This window comes from Rhinopithecus roxellana, chromosome 21 (genome assembly GCF_007565055.1).
Source record: "Rhinopithecus roxellana isolate Shanxi Qingling chromosome 21, ASM756505v1, whole genome shotgun sequence".
Lineage (NCBI taxonomy): Eukaryota > Metazoa > Chordata > Mammalia > Primates > Cercopithecidae > Rhinopithecus > Rhinopithecus roxellana.
In genome coordinates, this window is record NC_044569.1 from 79,767,445 (window position 1) to 79,794,895 (window position 27,451).

General features: G+C 35.1%; 1 protein-coding gene across 1 annotated transcript in view; it reads right to left on the reverse strand.

The window, feature by feature from the left end:
• The window catches only part of CCDC178 (coiled-coil domain containing 178), a 524,781-nt gene that overhangs the window by 208,832 nt on the left and 288,498 nt on the right, over nucleotides 1-27,451 (reverse strand). The window lies entirely within an intron of this gene.

A 27,451-nucleotide genomic window follows, 5' to 3' on the forward strand; every position in this document is an offset into this window, starting at 1 on the left:
TACATGTCTTGAGAATGCTGTCCAGGAGAGACCCTGGTAGCCCAAATCACCATATAGAAGTCCAAGAAAATGGGAGGTGGGGAACTTGGAGTCCGTAAGGAAGAGAACTCAGTAACTGAGAAGCAGAAGACTGCAATGGAGATTGGACTTTGTCAATTCAGAATTAGTTCATAATGGTTAACAACTACTTAACATTTATTAATCTATTACTAATTAATGGCTAATAGTCCATATTATTAATCTGTCCCTAAGTTAAAGGAGCTAGCAGAAAATCCAAAAGCAGAATATGAGGCAAATAGCTCTTTTCCACATTCAATTATCTTGTATTAAATTCCTAAATCACAAACTTTGGCAATATGTAGATTAAGTGGAATAGGGCTATAGTTACTTTTTAAAAATATTTAAGTTTAACTGAAGTGTTTTAGGGTATTATCTTTGCCATTTACTCCAGTCCTTGATGCTCGTTACTGACTTAGGCCCAATCTTTCATACATGGGTATTGCACTCAGCCTGTAAAATCTTTAGTATAATGGTATCACGTTTCAACATAGCTCTATTTTATTTAACTTGGTTTATCAAAATGTACTATATCCAGAAATTGTTTAGAAGTCTTATTGTAAGATAATTTTATGAAAATGTCAATTCTCACCATCCTTTTTTTCACTATTAGAAATAACAGTGGTCGGGCGCGGTGGCTCACGCCTGTAATCCTAGCACTTTGGGAGGCCGAGGCGGGTGGATCACAAGGTCAGGAGATTGAGACCACGGTGAAACCCCGTCTCTACTAAAAATACAAAAAATTAGCCGGGCGCGGTGGCGGGCGCGTATAGTACCAGCTACTCAGGAGGCTGAGGCGGGAGAATGGTGTGAACCCGGGAGGCGGAGCTTGCAGTGAGCCGAGATTCAACCACTGCACTCCAGCCTGGGCGACAGAGTGAGACTCCGTCTCAAAAAAACAAACAAACAAACAAACAAACAAACAAACAAACAAACAAAAGAAATAACAGTGATACCAAGTTTTAAAACTCCTATTTCTCAAACTCTGGTCACTATAATGTTCTGCAAAAAACTTCCAAGATAGATCTTAATTTTTTTTAGCCATAGAGTCTACAATCGAATACTGACTACAGTTTTAGTAATCACTGAACAAATACTGTATTTTTCTTCCTATAGCCTTAAAACATTTGTCTACTTTACCTGTATGTCTAAATCGTACATTGGCATACTTCACCTTTTCCCCACCCCCGCTACATTAGCATTCCACTGCTGATGGTCGGTTCATAATTCACCATAGTCCCCAGATGTGCTCCTGCACATTTTGAGTCCTTTCAAGGAGTTAGTGGTTCTGCCTCAGTCCAGGTGCATTTTCCTCTGAAAGGAATCTGCTAAAATCTATTATTTAGGATAAGTGTATTTCAAGTAGTTACAGTATACATGATTATTTTATTGCAAATTAGATGAATTTTAATTCTTACTAAATTTATTTTGACTAAATTAATGTCAGATGAAATTTTAGAGTTTTTCACTTGAAACTTTAAAAATGAAAAATATTACCACAAAATATTCCTAATTTTTTCTGATGGTTACTGTTCAAGGAATGGCCACACTGAGCTTAGCCGTCAAGGTGATTATCAGGATCTGTGAATTATTAACCTAGGATCTGCTGCATAGATTACCAAGCCAGGGGGTTTTGCAAAGCTGAGCTACTACAGAGGGGTCTTTACCTTTCTAAACCTCAAGTTACCACCAGGCACTTCTGGAAATTTGGGAGATTTGGGTCATAACTGTGGTGGCCAAATCTACTCCCGCTTAATGCTCTTAAGAACATATGCTTTGGAAGGAAAACCAAGGTTCCAAAGAGTAGTTGAAAAGTCTAAGGCAAAGATGTTCTAAATTAATCTTGCAGAAGTGAAACTGTGGATAGGCAAGGGAGTGGCTTTGTATTAGTTTTGCATTGCTGCATAACAAATCACCACAAAGTAAGCAGCTTAAAACAACATCCAGGGATCATCTCACAGTTCTGTAGGTCAGAAATTCTGGCATGACCCAGGTGGTTCTCGGCTTAGTGTTTGACACACAAGGGGGCAGCTGGAGTGAGTTCTCACTCAGAAAACACCCAGGGCTGTTGCTCACTTTCCAAGTCCATCAGGTTGCTGGCAGGGTTTATTTCCTTGTAGCTGTATGACTGAGGTTCCTGTTTTCCTGTTGGCTGTCATCCAGACATTGCTCTCAGCAACTAGAAATGCACACAGGTGGCCCACTCCAGCTTCAAGCCAGCAGTGAAGAACCCCCTGTCAAAGCCCCTCTCACTTTGAATCTCTTTTACCAGGAAAAGCCTACTCTCTTTTAAAGACTCAATTAGGTCAGATTCACTCAGGATAATGTCCTCCTCCTAAAAATCAGCTGATTTGGGACTTTAATTGCATGTGCAAAATTCCTTCACAGCAACTCCTCGGCAAATGTTAGTTGAATGACTGGAAAATGTGTGTGTGTGTGTGTGTGTGTGTGTGTGTGTGTGTGTGTGTGTGTATATATATATATATATATATATATATATATATATATCTTGGAATCAATGAGCAAAGCAGAATTAGTAGAATGCAGAGCTAGATAATAGATGATGATGATGATAGACAGATAGATTGATAAATGCATAGGCAGACACAGACTATCTCTCTCTCTCTCTCTCTCTCTCTCTCCCCAAAGTAATTAACTTTCACAATTGTCAGGGCTGGCTAAGTAAATTCAAAGTCCATAATCAGGAAGGATCACAGGAAGGCTAGAAACCGTGAGTATGGGCTAAAACTGCTGTCCACAGATAGAAAGTTAGAATTTCTCCTTTCTCTCAGTCCACTCCTGTGTTCTCATAGTTCTCCTACAACCTGGTTCATTGAGGAGGAAAATCTCAGACCCGGTTGATAGAGGGTCCTATAAGATATGCAGACATCACCTGAAAGTGGACAGCTACAGTACTACAATCACTTTCTGGGACAGCCATGAAGAACAATGGTGAAGGAGGATTCCCCCAGTGGGCAGAATTTCCTATGATCAGTGTACCTAGTTGTTCATTTGGTCTGGATGGAGAAAAAGTCAGGGGCATGAATCTACATCAATTGATGGGCTGTGGTTAATAGTTTGGCTGGATGGCCATGGACTACTAAGGGGCATGATTAGAAAATTGATGAAAAGGAAGTCTGGGGAAGAGATACATGTATTGCCCATTCTGAATGGGCAAAAAATGAATATATTTGTGTCTCATATTAAAATTCACCAAAAGGTAACCTCTGCAGGAGAAGATTTTAGAAATCAAGTGGGTAAGACGGCCCATTCAGTCAATTATGAATTAGCCTCTTTCCTCAACCACTTCTGGTATTGTCCAATGGGCTTCTGAACAAAATGGCCATGGTGTTTATGGCAATTAATGGGATGGAAGTTATGCATGGGCTCAGCAACATTGACTTCCACTCACCAAAGCTGACCTATCTACCCAAAGTAACTAACTTTCGCAGTTGTCAGGGCTGGCTAAGTAAATTCAAAGTCCATAATCAAGAAGGATCACAGGAAGGCTAGAAACCGTGAGTATGGGCTAAAACTGTTGTCCACAGATAGAAAGTTAGAATTTCTCCTTTCTCTCAGTCCACTCCTGTGTTCTCATAGGAGTTCTCCTACAACCTGGTTGCTGGATTTGAATACTTTTCTGGGGAAAAGGTTAATGTGTTTTTGGTTGCAGGTAGAACAGCTGTATCATGTTAGGTGAATACATGACTGTTTTTATTTGGAAATTATATTGACTGGGCTGATTTATTCTGACAGCCAAGAGGAAATTGGCTTGCAATTGCACAAGGTGGATAATGAGAGGTAGTTCTAAAATACAGGCAATCCTGTAGGCATCTCTTATTACTCCCATCTTCTATGATTAAAGTCAAAGAAAAACCATCACAATGTGACTCAATTCAGGAAAGACTGCTAATGGATTGTATATTAACAATGAAATCATTGTTATGTCTACTGAAATAAAGGTTTGGGTCAACCCACCAGGCAAAGAACCATGACCAGCTGAGATGCTTGCTGAGGGTAAAATAAATATGAAATGGATGGTGACAAGGATAGCTGGAAATAACATTTCCAATCATGTGATCAGCTACACAAATGAAGATTACAATAGTTACGTGGATTTCTTTCTTACTTTGACATGAATATGTTTATATGTACAATAACCAAACATTTTTGTTTTCTTCCTTATCTTACTCTCTAATTATTTAATGTGATATATAACTTTATTATCTCAGTATTTATTTAAGTTACAGGATATTAAATGAGAAGAGTGAATATCATTCAAGGATTTGTATACTTTTCTGTGGAATGGGTTAACGTGTTTTTGGTTGTATGTGAAATAGCTGTATCATGTTAGGTGAATATATGACTGTTTTTATTTGGAAATTAGGTATAGTTTTAAAAGCTACATGAGTGCCAAGTTGACAAGGGGTGGATTGTGATTGATTTTTTGATGTGTCAACTTCGCTAGTCTTCATTCCTCAGTTAATCAAACACTTAATCTAGGTGTTGCTATGAAGGGATTTTGCAGATTTGATTAAATCCATTACTCAATTCACTTTAAGTAAAGGAAATTATCATAGATAATCTGGATGAGTCTGATTTAACCATTTGGAAGGACTTGGAAATAGGGCTGAGGCTTAACAGAAATGGGGAGTGGCAAAGGGCAAAGAGACAGATATAGAGATAGAGAAGAAATTCCACCTGTGCCCCATAGCTTCATCTTGTGCCCCTGCGTTCCAGCCTGCCAAAAATCTTCCCTTCCTGACTGCCTGCCCTACAAATTTCAGACTTACTTAGCTAGTCCCCATAATACTATAAGCTTTGTAATAAACAAATGAACAAACACACATATTAATACATAGGTGGATAAGTGATAGATACAGAAATAGACATAGACACAGATATAGACATAGACGTGGATCAATATCCTACTAATTCTGCTTCTTGGGCTGAACCCTTAGAGAGGGGCTGTCTTGGAATTTTACCACTATAGGCTTTTTTTTTTGGAATGTAGCAAGATACTATAGCAATCATCAGAATCAGAACGGAAGACCCAAGTCTGAGACTAGATATTGCCACTAAAAGCATCATAATCTTGAGAAAATCACTTAACCTCTCTGAGCTTCACTTATTTCTTCTACATTTCAGGAACCTTCACCGCAGAGTTGTGAGCATCAGATGAGAAAAATACAGTCACATGCCATATAATGATGTTTAGGTCAATGACACCACTGTAGGTAGGCCAGTAGTCTCTTGAGACTATACTGTCATATTTTTACTGTACCTTTATTATTTTTAGGTATATTTAGAGAGACAAAAACTTGATTAGATACAGTATTCAGTACAGCAACATGCTGTGTAGGTTTGTAGCCCAGAAGCAATAGGCTATACCATACACTAGGTGTTTACTAGGCTATACCATTTAGGTTTGTATCAGTATGCTTACTCTACTATGTTGACACAATGAACAAATCACCTAATGAAACATTTCCCAGAAGGAATCCCTGTTATTAAGTGAAATATGACTGATAAATACAAAAGTGTCCTGTAGACTTTAGAATACTACATACATTTGGAAAAAGCTAAATTTGCTAAGTGGCTAAGAATGCTTGCATTATTCATGGTAATCTTGCTAGGGATGACTGAAATGGAAGTTGACTTGAATTTAAGGGAGATTTGTAGCATGGATTTAGGATTCTCTGGAATGCTTCATACTGATTAACTGATGTTCTGGGGCTTGGCATATCAGACCAGAAATATTGATACCTGCACTTATGGAGAGACAGAAGGTATAAAAATCCTGAAATTATTGGTGCAGAATTTTCATGATTTTTACTACATTTTATATTTATGTAGCCTTCATAGCAGGCATAATGCTGTGTTATTAAAATTGGATTATCTGCATAAAGGCAAGAATATAATAAGAAAAATCACTCATACTCCACTTAGAGAAGCTACAAAAGATGACCCTCCATTCCCTAATTATTTGAGATCACAGTCTTCTAAGGAATTAAAAACAAAGAGCCACGGACAGACAATAAATGAGCAACAATGCAACTAGCATGGAATTCTATCTCCAGACTTAATTCATTTTTAAAGTCTGTTATTGACCCAGAGAATTTGAGTGGACCCACTCTATGTAACGGCAGCTAATGACTGGAATTTGCTTGGCTTTTTCACAAGCCTAATTAGCTTATTTTAATGTTGTTTTACGTGATCTATCAACTTCTTTTGGGCAAGCCTCCGTGTTCTATGAAACAGTCCTTCCAACACTCTATCCACAGTCTTAATCAAATTTCTCATAGACATGGGCTGTAGAAATAGCCCCCATTTCATGTTAACTGGAACATGAAGCACTAAGAACACATGTTAGAGTTCAACAAAATCAGATGCTCCGTGACCTTGAATAAGTATCCCAGTCTCCAAATATTTCGCTGTCAGCATACAGGGTACCATTTTGAGTTCAAGTATTATCTTGAGTATAGTCCCTAAGTTTCACCTTTATCATCATTGACACTTAGTAGAAGGCTCACATTTGAGGAGAGTTGTGTATTAAAATATTAAAATACCACATGAATGCAAAAATAATATAAAAGTACTATGGTTTTATGTATAACCAACTAATTGGCAGTAGGATTCATTCTTACAACAATCCTATCTGCCTTGGTATACCAAGACAAGTAATACTTTACAGAAAGGTAAGATGCTTAAGATGATTTGCATAAAATGAGAGTAATGAGGGCCTTTATTAAGTGACTGGAACACTCGGACCAGGGCATGATTTTCAGCTTCCTTCAAATATACACATTCAAATATGTATGTCAAATTCAAGTTTAGCATTGAACTACAGACTCTCCTACTATAAAAACCACCACGCTCTAACCACATCATTTAAACGATTGAAAAAATAACAGAAAAGAAATTTAAAAAAAGCAAAACAAATGAAAGGTAAGGATTTTTTTTTACAAAATGACATAAAAGAACACTTTATCACAAATCCTTAATTGAACATGGAAAAGACCAATTTTCTTCAAACAAGGCTACAGTTTTGAATCTTAGATATTCTTCACTCTTTTCAAATAAAAACATGTCAGCAATCGTTGTGTATAGTTATAGTCGATGTCAAATTCTATCAAATTTGAGATGAGCCTTTTTGCCAATTTGGGAGCTAAGGGAATATATTATCTCAGACCACAAAGGGTTTCATAAAAAGATTGAAGGAAATGGAAATCCAACACCAGTTAAGAAAATCAGCAAATATATTACAAAAACTGTCCATTTGCCTGTCGCTTTTAATCTTAATGTCGTATTCAAACTGTTGGGCATGTAACTGAATATCTCAACTGTACCTGAAGAAATAATGGAGCATGTCTCTGCAGTAAAACAGAACGGCACTAAACTGATGAGTTTAACCCAGCAGAAAGAGCGGCTGTAAACATGACAAATGCCTGCTATTGATTTCAGGTTTAATTACTCTGTGCAGTACTGACAAAGCCCATCAGATGTTGTCGTGAAGTGTAAATGGAACAGACTACACTTCACTGCCCATAGGAAACTGATGGTGTCTGCAGTTTGCATTGTTTACTTTATCCTCCGTAAACTTCAGCCTTGATCAAATTAACAAGTGCTACTAACCTCCAACAAACTACAATGCACTATGGTTTTACAGCAACAGCCTTGGAACAACAGTTCAGCAGTTGTCTCATTGATAACAAATGTTGGTCTCATGACTGCTGGTGAACCCTTCAGCCCAGGACCTGCGAGTCCTGACTCCGGGGCCATTGGGATCTTTCCACAGGTTTTATGTGTAAGGAAATGAAAGATGAGTTCTTTACCTGTTATTGTAGTGCCAATAAATAGCTGATACCATACAGTCTTTTCCCAAAAGCTCCTAAATTATTTATTTTCTAGTTTCTACTACTAGTTTTTCCAGAACATTTGTGAGTAATGATAACTAACTTTAGTTTAATTACCTTCTAGCTTTTTCCCTTTTTCATCTCTACTTTCAGATATATAAATTGTTTGTATCTTCTTTCTCTTTCAGTTCAAACTTTTGAAAGTGGTGATTTACTGAAGGATAATACTCAAGGATATTACTGAAGTAATAATTCATAATAAGTGCAAAAGAACATTTTCCTAAATGGGAAGTTACTTAATTGACCTGTTATTTGCTTTTCTCCACAAAGGCTGTGTCAGAGTATGCTATTTAATTATCAAAATAGCAGTAGCGTTTATAAACTGTTTATGTATACAAAGGCTTGTGCAAACAAATAAAACAATAAAATAAGGATATCTGTAAGCATGTGCATTGGTTTTAGTGTCTGCCAAAGCTGGAAGTAGATTTCTGAGACATGGTCCCCATGGTCCCCTTAGTTTATGCCTCAGTGTCAGCTGTGCCCTCTAACCTCCACCTGCACACATTTACTTGATGCTAGTGTTGATACTAGTGTTCAGCACCTGTTGCCAGGAGATATTTTTCCTGTTCTTGGCAATGCCTAGCACAATAGTGGGTATCTGTTTCCCAGTTTACACTCTCAGGCTGTCAGGCTTCAATATCTCATCTTACCTTTGTAATCTTCAGACACACTGCAGTCCTCTAATTTTGTTCTGGATTTTGCATAATACAATGCACTTCAGACTAGAACAAAACCAGAAGTTAATACATTCAAGGGGTATATAAAATGATAGCACAACATTTGATGGCTACCAGGCAAAATTTTTAATAAGAACTAGATTTCAATAAAAAAGTGTAATCTCCAGTTATTTATTGGATAAATATTAGATTTCCAGAAAAAGAGTGTAATCATCAGTTACTTAACTGGTTTTAAAGAGCAGTTAAAAATAATAAGGAAATGTTGATGATAATCTTAAAAACACCTAAATGACTTCATATATGCTTGATCATTTATCAAAAAATTAAGTGGTTTAAAATCTTTTCTTAAAAATGTCTTTTTATGTTCTTAGGTTAAAGAAAATGCAGAGTTTATTCATTTATTTGAAAATATTTGTTGAGTGTCTCCTCTGGTTGTGAGGTACTAGTTATCCAGAGGTTAAGATAATAGATCTTACCTCTAGTAGAGGAAAAATAAAAATAAATTACTCAAATAATCATATAGTAAAGAGAGCAATAGGAACCTGAAAAGGAACACCTGCTTTAGGCCTAGAGGCTGGGACACCTTTTCGGAGCTTGTGACACCTGCTTCCAGGAAAGAGAAGGGAGGGCCTTGTGCTGAAGTGCTCAGGTGAGAGTTTGACACAGCTGAGATGCAGAAAAAAGTTTAATGTCCCAGAGGATGAGAACTGGATGAGTAGTGGCCTGAGATCCGGATGGAGAGGTGGATAATGCCTGCTCATACAGGCCATGTTAAGAAGTTTAGATTCCAGGCTCTTAGGAGCCCAGGGAAGCTCCTGAAGTATGCTCAGCACTGAAGGTCCAGGCAGGAGATTTTTAGTTTTCTTTGTGTGTGTGTTTGTGTTTTGGACTTAACACTTAGGGCTTACTGCTTTGTAAGGAATAGCTCCAGGTGGACAGGAGACAAGTGTGAATGTGGTGACCAATTAGGAGGCTAGTTCGAGCAAGTGATTATGGTAATTTGGTTTGGATGGTGTCCGTAGAGATGGACGGATTCCAAATAGTGATGACAGGAAATCAGAATATTTATATATATGTATAGTATACAGAATATGTATATAATTGTAGTATTATATATAGTACATAGTATATATTTGGCATATTTAGTATGTATTTAATATTTTGTGTATATGTGTATATATTAAATATATTTAATTAGTATAAGTATGTATTGCTACACATTACATATATACACATATTATATATAAATATGTATAATACATGTACTATATGAAATATATGTGTATATATACTAAACACATTCTAGTATCTTGGTATCTTGGTATCCTCAGGGATTGGTTCCAGGACCCCCTGCATATACTGAAATCCACCTATACTCAAGTCCTGCAGTCCTGTGGAACTCATGTCTATGAAAAGTTGGTCCTCTGTACGCGTGGTTTTCATGTCTTGCAAGTGCTGTATTTTATTTTTATTTTTTATTTTTTGTTTTTGAGACAGAGTCTCACTCTGTTGCCCAGGCTGCAGTGCAGTGGTACCATCTCAGTTCACTGCAAGCTCCGCCTCCTGGGTTTCAGTGATTCTCCTGCCTCAGCCTCCCAAGTAGCTGAGATTATAGGCATGCTCACCATGCTGGCTAATTTGTTGTATTTTTAGTAGAGACGGGCTTTCTACATGTTGGCCAGCTTAGCCTCCAACTCCTGACCTCAGATGATCCCTGCCTCAGCCTCCCAAAGTGCGAGGATTACAGGCATGAGCCACAATGCCTGGCTGCAACTACTGTACTGTTTCATCTGCATTTGGTTAAAATAAATATATATATATAGATCTTTGCCATTCAAACCTGTGTTGTTCAAATATTTATATTTATGTGTATGTGTGTACAGATACCTATGTATACTAAGGTTGTTTTTATTTTTTAGATTTCTTTACTTTTATATGTTGAAATTTCCCTTTTCAGTTATTTAAAAATATAAAATTTCTGCTATTTATTCATTTGAATATATGGATTCTCTGTGGACTCCTAAAATATCAGTGGAGATCTTTTTCATAGTAACACTACCAATGACAGCATATCTAAGGATTCTCGTATAATGAAAAGAATGGAATCTGTTAGAGTTCAGACCTCATTTCTAGATTTTATAAGATTTTATTCTTAAATACCAAATACCCATAAACAGCCTCATATTTTAACTGATGTTTTTTTTTTTTTTTTTTCCAGCCTCCTGAGTAGCTGGGATTACAGGCGCCTGCCACCGCACCTGGCTAATTTTTGTAATTTTAGTAGAGACAGGGTTTCACCATCTTGGCCAGGCTGGTCTTGAACTCCTGACCTAGTAATCCACCTTCCTCAGCCTCTCAAAGTGCTGGGATTATAGGTGTGAGCCACCGCACCCAGCCCTGATCAGCTGGTATTTTTAACAGCAGAGAGAATAAAGGAAATCTCCAATACTGTTTACAAATTTAGTAGTCAGGTTTGGAGAGGAATCCTCAAACAACCCTATCTGCTTCAAAGTTTATCTGAACTACCCTCCAGTCACCCACTATCTCTGGATGAAGGATTTGGAAGGGAGGAAGTAAAGCCCACAGAGATATCATCTGAGGCAAAGCAGAGGAGGAAAAGGTACCCTCTGCCATCTGACATGGGTGAAAATGGGGCAGTTATGAATTTCAAGCCAATTTCAAGCCAGACTGATTTAGAGAAAACTTCCAGGCTTGGAATCCAGCTCTCATTAACTCTGTTTCTAACTTAGGGCAGGAGAAATGTGGATTCAACTTCTGGCAATGAGCAGGAAGAGGTAGTTTTCTACTTCTTTTAGAGAACGATTCTTATTAGTTTATCCCATTCCTTTCAGTTACTACACAAACAACATCTCTCCACTGACATTGTCAATCCTTGGCATTTGCAGTGAGTAAAAGTAAATATGATTGTTAAAATGGTAAAGTCATTTGTCCCACTTTATAATTTTATAATGCTTTTTAATTAATTAGTAAACAACTGTGAACTAAATTCCTCTAAGAGTTGCAGACCCATTAGAGAAAATTAAAAGAACTGAAGATCAAATTTTGGGACAATTTGTGGGAAACCTGGAAGAGTTTTATCTAACAGGTAAAAAATGTCTTAATTAAAGCATTCAATTATTCTCTCCAAAAGACTTAGCACCTACTAAGCACAATAAAGGCCCTGAATTTCATGGGGCTTGACTAGAACACTAGGGTATAGGAGGAATCAACCAAGAATCTGGCCCTCATGCAGCTTATTTAGAATCCTAGGCACATTAATTTAAAATTGCCCTTTTATTTAATTACTTCCCTTCAAATTACTGAGTCGAGATGTCCATGACTGTGATTGAATTGAAGGTAAACTCCCTAAGGAAGCTTTAGAAGGCATGAGCTCTCTATACGGAGAGAAATCAGTGACTAACATTTTGCCCCACACCAGGAACTGCATCACATAATCTGTCACTGTCCAAATACAATTTTCTTTTTTTGTAAATGAGTCAGTCTCAAACCTCTGATTGCACCATTTCAAATGCAAATAATTCTCTTCCAACTGCCTCTTTACATTAGCTAAATGAAGGCATCAGTAACCAAAATTGGAGAAAATCTTAACACAACTGCCGTAAACAACTTTTAAAGTTTTATATCCCATAAGAATGAAACCGTTATGAGATAGTTAAGATTCATTAGAGATACCCACCCCTGGTATAACTCATATTCAAAAACAATAATACTTTCCCTCATAACCAATAGTGGTCAGAGCAAATTATAATCAAAGATAGATTTCTTGGAGGGTGATGATACCATTAGATTTAAGGAATTAAAAATACATGAAACTTTTGAGTTAATGAAGAGGGTCCTTAACTGCTCATTTAATTCAAACAGCTGTTTGTTAATGCCCTAAGCAGTGTCATAAACTGTGAAAATACTGTTGAGTGCAAGACACTAGTTAATGCTATAAAGCAACACATGCTCTAATATTAAAAGGATTTAATGGGATTAATAGAGAATAAAACATTAACTCCCTATTATGATGTTTTAGAACCCAAGGGCAAATTCTGGCTAAAAAGGACTCTGGTTCTAAAACCACAAAAAGTAAACTCCAGCACTGTACAGCAAATCATGGCAATTTTATGCCCTTGAAAAAAAGTGGAACCCTGATAAGATCACATCTGTTCCAATCACATACTGGATAAAATCACTGTTTACTAAAGTCCTAAATAACTAAAAATGTGGAACCCCAACAGGATCCCATCTGTTAATGCTACAACTTGGATATGGTCCCATTAGAAAAATTCCATATAATAATGTTCCAGCAAAAAAAAAAAAAAAAAAGTAAAGAATTTGGTTTTCATTTCATCAGTTTTGTCTATAGACTTATATACTGGTTTTCTGCAAATATGCCACTATGTGATCCATAATGCATTTTCTTATGGGTAGTTGCTACAATTTTAACAGATCAGACAAAAGCTGATCCAAAATAACAGATTCTAGTCATTTTCTGAGTTTCAGGAATTTTAAGTCAATTTTTGTTCATTATTTCATTCTTTGCATTAGAGTGTATTTTCATAGAAAACTTACTGTTTCATATATTTCATAATATAAAAATTTTGTAATGTTCTTGTAAAGCATTTTAGCTATTTACAAGTACATCAAGAATTTTAATTCTGGATTAAATATGTGAGTTCACAATTCACAGAGAAATGGATTCATATTTAATGCTCTTTTGGCAGTGTAATATTTAACTTGGTAGCATAGCTAAATTTCATTTAGGACAGACTTATGTATTCAGATAGTTGTAAACGTAATTGTAAAGTCATTACCGAAGAGCAAGGATTTCTGGATTAAAAGAAAAAGTAAAGATAGTTTTGGTGAAATTGGTGAGATTAAATAATTTAAAATGTCTGTAAAAAATAGCAGATTGTAATTTTTGGAATATATCTTTTAACTACTGTAGTATTTTTCATTTTCTTAGAATACTATTAAAATGTAGATTTTCAGATTTTTCGTGTAAGCAAACATTTATAAAGGTTTTGTCACCATTTTATTGCAACCTTATGTGCTAGGCACTGTACTAAGTTATTATGTAGTTTGACTTAATGTTAACAAAAAATACATGAGTATGTAGTATTGTTATAACTATTTTATACATAAGGAAACTAAGCCTCAGAGAGATAAAATAAATTCCCAAGGCTATTCAGCTAGCATATGATAAACTCAGGTCTAAAAACCAAGAGTATTAGGTTCCAAGCTCACGTTTAAACACACTGTGCTGTGCTGCCCCAAGGGGCATTCTCTTAGAAATCTCAAGAAATTAAGACTAATAAAAATCACTGTGTTTACTAATAACCATGGCTGAGATTAATGCAAACATTTGACCTGGTTTGTCTCTGATATATTCTACTAGCAAGGAATACTTACTTCCTCTTATCAAGCTTAACAGGCTATCAGACAGGTAGGTGACACAGGCAGGCTAATATTTTGTCCCCTCTTCAATATGTTTTCTAGATGAACTGTGTGTTTCCTTTCCTCAGACAAAAAGGAATTACACAATTTATTACAATTTTCCCTTGCCCTGGCTGCCAGCAAATTTGAGCCTAAATTTAAATATTTATTCAACATTGATTTAGCTGGGATGGGGAAGGCACCAGCAAAAAGGCAGGCGCTTCATTCCCACTTCACATGCTATCTCCTTTACAAAACCAAGACATAATTAAAATGTGCCTATTATATAAGGAGTTGAGTGTAGAGCTGTGAGCTAATGGAAGCCATATTTCCAAATTATTTCATTGATGTTTTATTGAATAGAATTTTAATGATAGAATTCATGATGATTAATTTTCTGTCTGAAAATATTCAAGAGAAAGTTAAAAGGTCATTTAAACTATCGATTACTGTAGGTGCTCTCAACTTTATTTCTGTATTAAATCAGTTTTCTATAATGCAGCACAGCTAAATTATATCAAGATAATGTATTGTAAATATAGCTATTAACTAGAAAAATGTTCCATTTTAAAATATTTGAATATTTGTTCATTATAAACTCATCAAAAGGAAAACTGAAAAAAATCATGCCCAAGCAGAACTATGAAAGTAACAAAATTCAGAACAATAAAAGTGACAATTTCAAAATTAAAGTAATATTTTGTTATGGAAAAAGAAAAAAATTTTTAAAGTATCATACAGTTAATATAATTACTTTGAATTACGAATATAACGGTTTCTGAAATAATAAAGGCATGATTCTCTGTCTTTAATATACTTACTCACCAACATTATGCCATTTCTTGTAGGATTTAAACATTAAAAGAATATTTGTTGCACTGAATGATTGTTTCAGAGAAATGAATATGAACTTGGAAGAATTTTACTAGCTATATGTAAACTTCTGGCATTACTTAACCTTACTAAGCTTCAGTTTCCTTAACAGCAAATAACAATATAACATGAAACCACATTGGATGATATGACCTAGCCATGACAACCACTAAATATAATGCCTGGCCCAAGTCAGGTCATTTACAAATACCAACTTTTTATATCTCTAAATACATTTTATGACTCCTTTTGGGGCAAAACAGAAATATAAAATTCTTTGCCTTTTCTTTTTTGTCAAGGCTGCCCCAAAATTCAAAGTTATATTTGTTGTTGTTGTTGATGGTGGTGGGTTTTTTTGGTGCCACTTGTGTAGCTAAGACATCTCTCTCTTTTTAGAACTGCTCCTAGTCTCATTTTTTTTTAATGACTTTTAACTTCCTGACCTCATCTACACTTTCATTGTGTAAATGGTCCTTAATGGGTTTATAAAAATTTAGCAGGGTGATAGATGAGTAAAGTGAGTATATTTTTATTGAATTATTCTGTGATAAATAAGTTGTTTTCTGTGGAAATACCTCCAGGAAGAAAAAAGAAAAAAAATTACGGTGAAATTAATTCACTGCATATTCTCTTTGAAATGTTTGAGTTAAAAATGACTTTTCAAGAATGTACTATACATGAAAGAATGTTTTCCTGTAATCTAAGAGAGATTATGCACTATTGAAAGCAAATCATTGGTTTATTAATTAACCCTTCTTTCATTGACAAACATCTATATATTACATTGTTTTTTCTTTTGGTTAAAGCATTTATCAGGTTTTTTTTTTTTTTCTTTAAAGACTGGGTTTAGAGTGTTTTATTTATTTATTTTTTTTTTAAATTTTTCAATAATTTTTATTTTTTTTTATTTTTTTTTATCAATTCATCATTTATATCATGTATAACTCCCCAATGCAATCCCTCCCTCCTCCCCCCTCCCCCCTCCCCATGATAGGCCCCAGTGCGTGACGTTCCCCTTCCCGAGTCCAATAATATTTGCACTTACAAAATTATCCATAGTTTAAATGAGTATTATTTATTAACAATCATATTTTAATAGGTAATTTAAAAGAAACTCCCTGTAAACAGCATTCATGACAAACGAGGTGTAGGCTTTTCTTTTCATTTGAAATGGTACTTTTCTCTCAATATATAATATCTGTTTCTTCCTCTTTATTGTTAAGAACAACAAACACAATTTTTTCTAAATAGTGTTAATAATATACCATTAACAGAGTAATTCCACAAATAAAACTACAAATAGTATGTAAATAGTGGTGGCTTGCTGGAAAAATGCTTTTATAGTTTACTTTCCTATTTCTTTCATTACCAATTGTAATTTGTAATGATAATGTAGTAATACAGCAGAATTAAGAAAGAAAACTTTGCAACAGATTTCAATTCCCTAACCCTAAAAGTTGTTAAAGGCATTTTAATTTCCCAAGGCAAAAGAGACCATTGTATACAAGATTCTATTTGAAGTCTAACCTTATTAAAAAATAAAAACAACATTAAAGAAACCTATTCTCTATTTGGAGCAAGTGGAATTTATGTTAGTAACTCCAATTAACTCTAATGGGAGTTACATGAATAAATCTCAAAAGCATTGAGAAGGAGTTTTGCCATTATAGGAAATTCAGAGAGAGCTCAGATATGATTTTATTTGAAGTGTTGAAATGTTATTGAAAACGTCTGTGAGAAATGGTCAATATGCAGAAAAATATTTTATATTTTGACAAAATGACTAAGTATGTTATTATGCAGTTAAATATATAGAATATTATTAATCTTCTAATAGAATTTTTAAAGAAGTTTAATTTTTTTCTGATTCTAGTTTAAACTGAGGAATGAACCCAGGTTTAAGAGAAAATACATAAATTTGATCATGCCTAACTAGTGTCCTCTAGGTTTCATAGAAAGAAATTAATAACTTTTCAGACTACTGTAAACATATCTATCCCTGAAGGCCTGCTGTGATATATGCTTTAACCTTTTTCTAAATTGAAACTGTCACTAAATCTTTCTTTAATCAATTTCCACAACAAGCACGTGAGGTATCTATTATCTTACAATTTTTTTATATATCAGTGATTAGAGAGTCTATTAATGACATGCCCAAATTGCCCAGTAAACTCTGTAGACAACTCATGAAGTCTTCTGAGCCCTAATCTAGAATATTTATCAGTTGCCCTAAATGCTGAACTGAAGTTATAATCTTTGTCTAAATGATATAGAAATATAAGTTGAAGTGAAGATGAAGGTGAAAATGTTTAAAATATTTATTAATTTTGTCATAATTAATAATAAAGAAGAGCACCTTGGATTTATTGGCATACTAAAAGTTAAACTTGGAAAAGGCAATTTGCATAGGTAATGTTAAATTTAAAAATTTGTTTCATTAAAAATATAATGGTCAAGGTTTTGGTAAATCAATATGCAAAGCTTAGTAAGATCATTTAGATGGCACATAAAAAATAATGTATTTTACAAGGAGACATAAAATATAAATTAAAATCTGTTTGATTTTTAAGTATCATGCAGCAACACATCAAAAATCAATTTGACCTATCTAGTACTAGATGCAAAAAAGAAACTATTCCAGATTTTGCTGATACAAAAGTAACTATCACCACACAATTACATAGAATTACATAGAAATATATACAGTTAAGAGAAGAAAGTAAAAATCACAAAGTGATAACCACCTGTAACTGGTCTAGTCTGTTTCACATTGTCTTTTTTGCATGTAGCTATCTTTGATTGCGTGAGCAGTTTCACCAATGCTATTGAATGAACTTGTTTTGAACTTTGCATGATTCGTTTTAAAAATCTGCCTAATTACAACAATTTTTGGGTAGCCCATCTAGCTTGCTGATGGGAAGAATAGGGCACTGACCCTGACATTTAGCCTGTGTGACAGACTGACTCTTGGTCTGCCCTGCAAGGTTTCCCACATCCTTCTTCTGGTAATAGACACAGATTCTTGTTTACAGAGGCTGTGATCCAGTGTAATTGATTTTTGTTGTCTATTATAGCAAACTTGAAAGATCCCTTTAGAATTTATATGCCCGTCTGTACAAATGACTGTTTTATAAATCTGGCAAATAAGATCGAAAAACTTGCCATGAGGAAGGGGAAAATCTGATCCTAGGTTGTTGTTTTGGAGAACAGGTTCAAGGCAGAGGCTGACCCTGCCTCCGTGGGACCCTGAGCAGGCAGAGGGGAAATGACTATGTAGAGCTTAAACAAAAAGAGCTGAGAAGCCAGAGAACTGAATGTTGGCAGAGAACTGACCTACTGTGGTGTGGAACAAATGTATCCAGGCTTAATATGGTGAAATGACATGTTCCCTCTCTCCCCACATACCATGAAAAACTACTAAAAGAATAGCAGATCATGGGACTCCAAGTATTGGTGACTGCCTTGCTAAGTATGGAGTCAGAAGGTATTTACCTCTGACTTCAGGAATGCTTATTTTCCATAATGACACTATGAGGTAGCAGAAGCACTGGAGAGCTCTCCAGGGAATGAGTCAGATTTCTAATTTCCCCTCTGCTGGGTGAGAATAGCTAGAGTTGATTACTTGGCCTAAGTATGAAGCTTTTGGGAACAAGGGTCAATATTGGACTTAGCAATAGAGCAACAGGGACCCTAGGGACAGAAGAATAACATATGTGTGGCCCATAGGATAAAGACTAGGGGTCATTTAATTTGACTGTTAAAAGAAGTTTGACCTCATTTTGGAAACAACACATACTGTTTAACTCAATTTGCAAATTTCAAGTTTGGTAAAATATAATTTTACATTTTTTATTTGGTGCTATCCTATTTTTCTAAAAATAACTTGGTCTCAATAATCTTGAAGACACATATTATTGAAGAACATTTTTCACTCTATGTCATGTAATTTGTTGTAGAAGAGTCAAGAGGCCAGTGAAAAAAATGGAAAGAAATTTTAAAAATTATCTATGTGATCTATTTCTTCATTAATACATAATTGTTAAGCACCTATTAGGTGCCAAGATATCTCTTAGGGGTTGAGGCCATAGTAGTGAGCAAGTGAACAAACAGGCAATATCCCTGACCCCATATCAATGTAAATATAATTTAAGAGGCATAATTAAAATAACATAATTTTGCTTTGTCCAGTGTAAATCAGAAAGAGAGTTAAGAGAGTGAGAGCCAGAGAGAAGAAAGACAAAGAGATCAACCTGGAAGTTTGAAATATTACTACTTCTGCTCCCATACAAATAAATGATGAAAGAAATCAAAATGTTAGTCTCTCAATGGAACATATTTCATTAATTTATTCAGTTCATTCGCATTCATTAAGCATCTATTATGCATTGTCATTGTCATGCAAACACTTTTTAAAAAGCAAGTAATATATTGTTTTTCTATAGTTTAAACTGATCTCATAAAATGCAGTCTAAGGCATAACAAATGATTGCATAAGGAATTAAGTAAAAAAGAATACTCCTAAATAGGTTAATATTAATACTAATGTAAATTTTTTATTTTAGCAATTGTGTATTTACACCATTATAAATTTCTACAACCATCAGTTCTACTCTTTGAAGAGAACCTAGTCTATCCGAGCTGACGTTTGTTCTATGTCTGCAAAGACTCAAAGCCTTCCCATGTTTTATCTAAGTAACTTTGTTTTATGTTCTATTTATACTTCATAAATCCATTATAAGCCCATCTGGAAAAGCAATTATTTCCAGGCATCAACTAATTTACTAGACTTCCTTCTCAATGGATATGTGGTTTCTACTTTAGACAACCAATTTCCATAGCAAATCAGGTGGATTTAGTTTCCACATCCCTGTTCATACATAAGCTAAATTAAGAATGTTACCATCACAGACATAGCTACTGGCCAAATAGAAGATACAAGACTTGGAAGTCACAATCACACGGGCAATTAGTGGAAGCCATACCCAGAGTTTAGGTCCCCTGTATTTTGCTCCAAGGCTTTGTTCCTATGTAAGGCTACAATTCAACAGCTCTGTAATTCAACAGTGTAATGGAAAGTGGACAAGGTGAACATTTAGGATATATTCTTTAGCCATTTTTTATGCAAGCCACTTAATCTCAAGGAATTTGAAGTTGCACATCTATAATACGGAAAAAATAATGCCTCGCCTAGTCTCACATGAGTTCAAATGGGGAAATTTATGTGAAAGGTATAAAGGTATTGTCATTTACATCCACCAAACATTATTGATAAATGTGAAGCCTCAGTGTATAAATGTTAGGTTCTGTTATGCTAGCATTCTAAACTTCCGAGAAATATCCAGTTGCTGAAGATCAGTTACTTAATTCTTTGCATGTCAGCTACTTATTAATGTTTATGTATATCTACATGAGAAAGCACAGAAGAACTTTATATTTGCATTGTGAGGTATAAATAAAACCCTTGTTTTTTCTGCATTAAAAAGGTGGAGATTTAAGAGTAAAAATAATTATATAAAGAGTTTGACAGAAGTACCCATAGCATGTAGCAGTAAAACATGAAACAGCTCAATAATGTGATATATATGTGTGTTTGTGTGTGCATGTGTGTGTGTTTATGTGTGTGTATTTATGAATGTGTGTCCATATATATGTGCATGTGTTTATATATATGTATATATATACAATATTCAGTATTTAGATACTATACTGAAGATTATCAAAGCTTGAATGAAGTCATTCAGACTCGTCTCAATTCACTTTTACCATTATTACACCAAAGTATAGAAAATATATAAATCAAAAATAACATGCTTTATAAACACTTTCCAAAATATTTAAGTAGAATCACAACATTTGTTTATATACCAAATAATTAATTTGCCCCAAATCACATGACTCTGGAGGGAAGACAGGATTTATCTCCCTCTATAGCCAGTTGTTGTTGGTCAACTGTATATATAAATAATTTTACAGATTCAATGCAATCCCTACAAAAATACCAACAGCATTTTTCACATAAATTAAAAAAAAAATCCTAAAATCCTTATGGAACCACAAAAGACCCTGAATAGCTACAGAAATCCTAAGCAAAAAGAAGAAAGCTGCAGGTAACACATTACCTGATGTCAAAATATATTATAAAGCTATAGTAAACAAAAAAGCATGGTACCAGCATAAAAACTGACACATATTCAAGTGGAACAGAATAGAGAACCCATAAATTAATGCATTTACAGCCAACTGATTTTTGACAAAGGTGCTAAAAACATACAATGGGGAGAAAGCCTCTTCAATAAATGCTACTGAGAAAACTGGGTATCCATCTGCAGAAGAATAAAACCCGACTCCTACCTCTCATTAAAAAAACTCAAAAACGAATTAAAGACTTAAATGTAAGACCTGAAATTATCAAATTACTGGAAGAAAACAGAGGAAATGCTTCAGGATGTTGGACTGGAAAAAGATTTTTGAATAAGACTTCAAAAGCACAGGCAATAAAAGCAGAAATAGGCAAACTGGATTCTGTCAAACTAAAAAGCTTCTGCACAAAATTAAAAAAAAACAAAAAAGAAAACACTCAACGGAGTCAAGAGACAACCCTCAGAGTGAGAGAAAATATTTGCACACCATTCATCTGATAAGGAATTCATATCCACAGTATATAAGGAACACAAATAACTCAACAGCAAAAAACAAATACTTTGTTTAAGAAATAAACAAATGATCTGAATAGACCCTTCACAAAGGAATACATACAAATGGCCAACAAGTATCTTTAAAAATACGCAGCATGCTGGGCGCAGTGGTTCACGCCTGTAATCCCAGCACTTTGGGAGGCTGAGGTGGGTGGATGACAAGGTCAGGAAATCGAGACCACCCTGGCTAACATGGTGAAACCCCATCTCTAATAAAAAATACAAAAAAATTAGCCAGGTGTGGTGGCGGGCGCCTGTAGTCCCAGCTACTTGGGAGGCTGAGGCAGGAGAATGGCGTGACCCGGGGAGGTGGAGCTTGCAGTGAGCCGAGATCGCACCACTGCACTCCAGCCTGGGTGATACAGCAAGACTCCGTCTCAAAACAAAAACAAACAAACAAAAAAAATACGCAGCATCACTAATAATCAGGGAAATGCAAATCGAAACCATCATGAGATATCTCACTCCAGTTAAAATGGCCATTATAAAAAAGAAAAAACAAACATACATAAATAAAATACAAATAAATAAATAAATAATAAATCCTGGTGAGGATGCAGAGAAAGAGGAACTCTTACAGTTTGTGGGAATGTAAATTAGTACAGCTACCATGGAAAACAGTATAGAGGTTTCTCAAGAAACTAAAAACATAAATACCAAATGATCCAGCAATTCCACTACTTGGTATATATACAAAGGAAAGGAAGTCAGTATGTAGAGGAGATATCTACATTCCCATGTTTATTGCAGCACTATCCACAATAAACAATATATGGAATCAACCTAAGTGTTCCTCAACGAAAGAATGGATAAAGAAAATGTGGTAATTATGCATAATGGAATATTATTCAGCCATAAAAATAAGGAAATCCTGTCATTTGCAGCAACATGGATGAACATTGAGGACATTTTATTACATATAAATAATTAGGGTTTTAGAAGTATATTCAGGGCCGGTTGTGGTGGCTCATACCTGTAATCCCCAGCAGTTTGGGAGGCTTAGGTGGGTGGATCGCTTGAGCTCAGGAGTTTAGAGATCAGCCTGGGCAACATAGTAAGACCCTATCTTTACCAAAAATATGAAAAATTAGCTGAGTGTGGTACGTGCCTGTAGTCCCAGCTACTCAGAGGCTGAGGTGGGAGGATTCCTTGAGCCCAGGAGCTGAAGGTTGCAGTAAGCCAACATCCTGCCACTTCACTCCAGACTAGGTGACAGAAGGAGACCCTGTCTCATAAAAAGGAATAAGGAAGGAAGGAAGGAAGGAAGGAAAGAAGGAGGGAGGGAGGGAGGGAGGGAAGGAAGGAAAGAAGGAAGAAAGGAAGGAAGGAAGGAAATATGTACAGTAAGTCTTCACTTAACATCATAGATTCTTGGAAACTGTGACTTTAAGCTAAAGGACATATAACAAAACCATTTCTTTCTCATTAACGTTATATCAAAACAATCTTGAATAAAATGACATTTATTCAAGCACGTGCTGTATGTTATTTCACTTAAAGTCACAGTTTTTTTTTTAATTAATTAATTTATTTATTATACTTTAAGTTCTAGGGTACATGTGCATAACGTGCAGGTTTGTTACATATGTATACTTATGCCATGTTGGTGTGCTGCACCCATCAACTCGTCAGCACCCATCAATTCATCATTTATATCATGTATAACTCCCCAAGGCAATCCCTCCCTCCTCCCCCCCCCCCATGATACCTATTTATGCCATTAAATGAAGACTTACTATATAGTCACATTTTTTGATAAAATAAAAATTTCTCATTTAATATTCACAAACTCATTTGGTTTTTATAAATTGCTTTCTTTCATTGGTCTCCATATAATGTGAATTTAAATTAATGCAATCATAATATCCATACTTTTTTGCAAACTTTTTTTTTCAATTATTTTTGGGATGTTATTAAATAAAAATTCAAACTCCTTTAGTAGACAGCAATACAACATCAGTAAAATATATGTTAAATAAAAGTTAAAATTGACAAACATGCCTAAGAAAATGGAAATACAGCTAATGTCTTGGAATTTATAAGTTATACGTAAAGTTAAAATACAGCTCTAAAGATCTGATAGAAAAATCATACAATAGTAATGGTTAATGATTTCATATTTAACAATAACATCGTAGAAAGCTTCAAATTATTATAAATACAGCAACACAAATATAAAGAGTCAATGAATATTTACAGGTGGAATTTTTAAAGTTCCTTTGAAAGATAACAAAACTCCATTTTAAAATGTTATTTATAACACAAAACCATGCAAAATAACTGCTTTTTAAAATTTTTTATTTTTATTTTAAGTTCCAGGGTACATGCGCAGGAAGTGTAGATTTGTTACATAGGTGAACATGTGCCATGGTGGTTTGCTGCACCTATCAACCCATCACCTACGTATTAAGCCCAGCATGCATTAGCTCTTTTTCCTAATGCTCTCCCTCCCCCACCCCACCTCCCGACAAAATAACTGCTTTTAATTAACCATCTGCAAAATGGTAAACTACTTAGGCAAAGATCCAAATTCATCCTAAAGTGTTTTCATTTTGCATTCATATAAACAAATAATTCCAAAGGGAATAAAAGTACTTCATATTCTAAGAATTATAATATCTATGTTATGCAATTTGATAAAGCCAATAAATCCCAGTGGTTTAGTCTCCCCTGAAAACCAAGATGTCCTTCTTAGATGTCCTTTAACAATAGTTACCAAGATCTCTTCTTAGAATTAAAATCAAGGCCCTTTATGTGTATATCTATCTGTGTCATCTGTCAGCTCTTACTGCAATTTTACACGTCTCTCATGGCAAACTGCTCTCTCTACAAGTACTGTCCTACAGCAAACATTTATAAGACAATCTTTCTGAATTTGTGCTCTGGAAGCAAAGAACTCTAAGTAACCCTCAATAGACTGGGGTAAGAAAAGATTATTTTTTAGGCTATTAAAACTGGGTCACATATATAAATTTAAGCATAAATTTTCTTTTCAATGTTCAAACCAAATCTTTCCCTTAAGAGGGTTTCCATGGAGGATTCTACTTATATACTAATTTTGGTATCCATATGCTTGCCTCTGTGACTTTGTACACCAACCAAATGTATTTAGCTTTTATTCTGAGGGTTACAGAAGCCATTAGAGTTTTAAGCAGGAGCATGAGCATGGTATTTTTTAAATTATCACAGTCATGCTATGAATGGATTCTAGGAGTAGGCACTAGTGGAAACAGGGTCTAGGATAGTAGCAGAAGAGAACTGTTTTGATTAATGAAATATGGCAGTAGACATCTAAATTTTAATAACTGTGTTATTTTATAACCTTTAATCAACAGATATTGAAATGTAGATACTATTATATTAGGGCTTTTCAAATTTGAATTACAGAAGACAACTCAATAGTAGGAAAACAATGGACAAGACTTGAAATGACATTTATCAAGTGAAGACATACAAACGACCAGCAAGAACATGAAAAAATGCTCAGCATCACTAGCCATTGCGGAAATGTGAATTAAAATCACAATGGGATTATCTGTCACCTCAAATCTGTTAAAATGACGGAAGATCCTTGGTGAGGATGTGGAGAAAAGAGAACCATTGCACACTGTTGGTGGTAATGTAAATCGGTAGTCACTGTGGAAAACAGTATGGAAGTTCTTCAAAAACTAAAAATATAATTACCACATGATCCAGCAATACCACTTCTGGGTATACATAAAAAGGAATTAAAATATGTCAAAGGGATATCTGCACTCTCATGTTCATTGTAGCATTATTCACATTAGCCAAGTTATGTAGTAAGTCTAAGAGCCCATCAATAGATCAACGAATAAAGAAAATGTGGCATATATACACAATGGAATACTATTAAGCCTTTGAAAAAAGGAAATTTGTCATTTGTCATAATATGGATGAACATGGAGGATTTTATACTAACGAAATAAGTCAGGCACAGGAAGATACTGCATAATCTCACTTATATGTGGAATCTAAAAAAGTTGAATTCATAAAAGTAGAGAGTGGACTGATGGTTACCAGGAGCTGGAGGTGTGGGAAGAGAGGGAATGGGTGTTGCTGGTCAAACAGTACAAAGCTTCAGATACAAGGAGTATGTTTTGAGATCTACTGCACAGCAGGATGATTAGTGTCAATATTAATTTGTTGTATATTTCAAATAACTAAGAGAGTACATTTCAAATGTCTCACCACAAAAAAAAGTACATGAGGTGATGGATATGTTAATTAGCTTTATTTAATCATTCCATGTTATTTACATATATCAAAACATTATATTGTACCACATAAAGGTATACAATTCTGATTTGAAATTAAAAATAATATTCAAAAAAATAAAAAATAAGTGTTACAAAAATAAGGAAAAAAGAAAAGGGCATCTCCACCTCATGAGGTACAGGTATTACTATTACAGCTTCCAGATGGTCAATCAGCCTGCACCGAGGGAGAAAGTAACAAGTAGGTCTCACCTCCAAGTCTTTTCCTCAGTGCCCCCTCCATACAACACCAGTAAGACATGGCTCCTGCTTGGAGGACTGCTTATAGCTGCCTAGAGTACTAGTGAATTTAATAGAAAAGAAAAATGTGATATTCAACTAGTTACCCAATGCATAGCACAGGTAGTAACTGCTTAAGAAGATCAGATTTAAAAGATAATCTTTATTTATAGCAAGTCAAGGGCTTTACTTCATTTCATTCATAATTTAATATTGGCCCAATTTAAAACATAATATATCCAAGATTCATAGAAGTCAAACTTGGGCAAGTTTATAAAACTAGTGCGTATCATCTTTAAATCTAATTTTGTCTGACTCCAAAGCCCTTCTTCCAATCATGGCATGATATCAGTTTCACCGGAAGGAGTAGTTAGTTGCCTTGAAGTGGTACAGTCCCCTAATCTTCAATAGGAGATAGTGAAAAGTTCGGATTTTCGCAAACAAGACAAAGAAGGGAAGGAATTTCAGTGATATGGTTTGGCTGTGTCCCCACCCAAATCATATCTTGAATTGTAACTCCCACAATTCCCACAGGTCATAACAGGAACTCAGTGCGAGGTGACTGAATTACAGAGACAGGTCTTTCCTGTGCTGTTCTTGTAATATTGAATGAGTCTCATTAGATCTGATGATTTTAAAAATGGGAGTTTCCATGCACAAGCTCTCTCTTTGCCTGCTGCCATCCATGTAAGACATGACTTGCTCCTCCTTGCCTTCTATCATGATTGTGTGGCCTCCCCAACCATGTGGAACTATAAGTTCATTAAGTCTCATTTTCTTCCCAGTCTCTAGTATGTTGTTATCAGCAGCATGAAAACTAAAACAGTAAGTTGGTACCAGTAGAATGGGGTGTTGCTGAAAAGATACCCAAAATGTGGCAGCGACTTTGGAACTAGGTAACAGGCGAGGTTGGAACAGTTTGGAGGGTCCAGAAGAAGACAGGAAAATGTGGGAAAATGTGCAACTTCTTAGAGACTTGTTGAATGGCTTTGACAAAAATGCTGATAGTGATATGAACAATAAGGTCCAGGCTGAGGTGGTCTCAGATGGAGATGAGGAACTTGTTGGGAACTGAAGCAAAGGTGACTCTTGGTATATTTTAGCAAAGAGACTGGTGGCATTTTGCTTCTGCCCTCGAATTTGGGGAACTTTGAACTTGAGAGAGATGATTTAGGGTATCTGGCAGAAGAAATTTCTAAGCAGCAAAGCATTCAAGAGGTGACTTTGGTGCTGTTAAAGGCATTCAGTTTTACAAGGGAAGCAGAGCATAACAGTTT